Here is a 370-nt window from a genome sequence, read left to right as displayed (position 1 = left end):
GCGGATGTAGGCGCCATCTTGTCAAGGCGAATGCCTCTCCAGCTCTACTGCTCTCCACACCCTTTCTTCATATTTTAGCTATTATCAGTTTTATTTGTCTTCTAGATAAAACCCCAGTGTATTGGGGTTAAATGAACTCTCAAAGTAGGTTTAATCTGCATTCCCCTGGCTAATAATGTTCAATTGCTTTTAAATGTTTATTAGACATTTATTAAGCTAGGAAATGCAGTTGTGTAACTGAGAGGACATAGTACATCACTTTTGATGTCATAATTGAGATTTTGCATGTAAAAATATAGTATCTTCATAACACACTGTTAATTGTAATGTTTCATGCAGCATTGTAATGGCATAGTATAACATAATAATG

This window comes from Mastomys coucha, unplaced genomic scaffold (assembly GCF_008632895.1).
Source record: "Mastomys coucha isolate ucsf_1 unplaced genomic scaffold, UCSF_Mcou_1 pScaffold21, whole genome shotgun sequence".
NCBI lineage: Eukaryota > Metazoa > Chordata > Mammalia > Rodentia > Muridae > Mastomys > Mastomys coucha.
Note: the sequence above shows the minus strand (reverse complement) of the source record.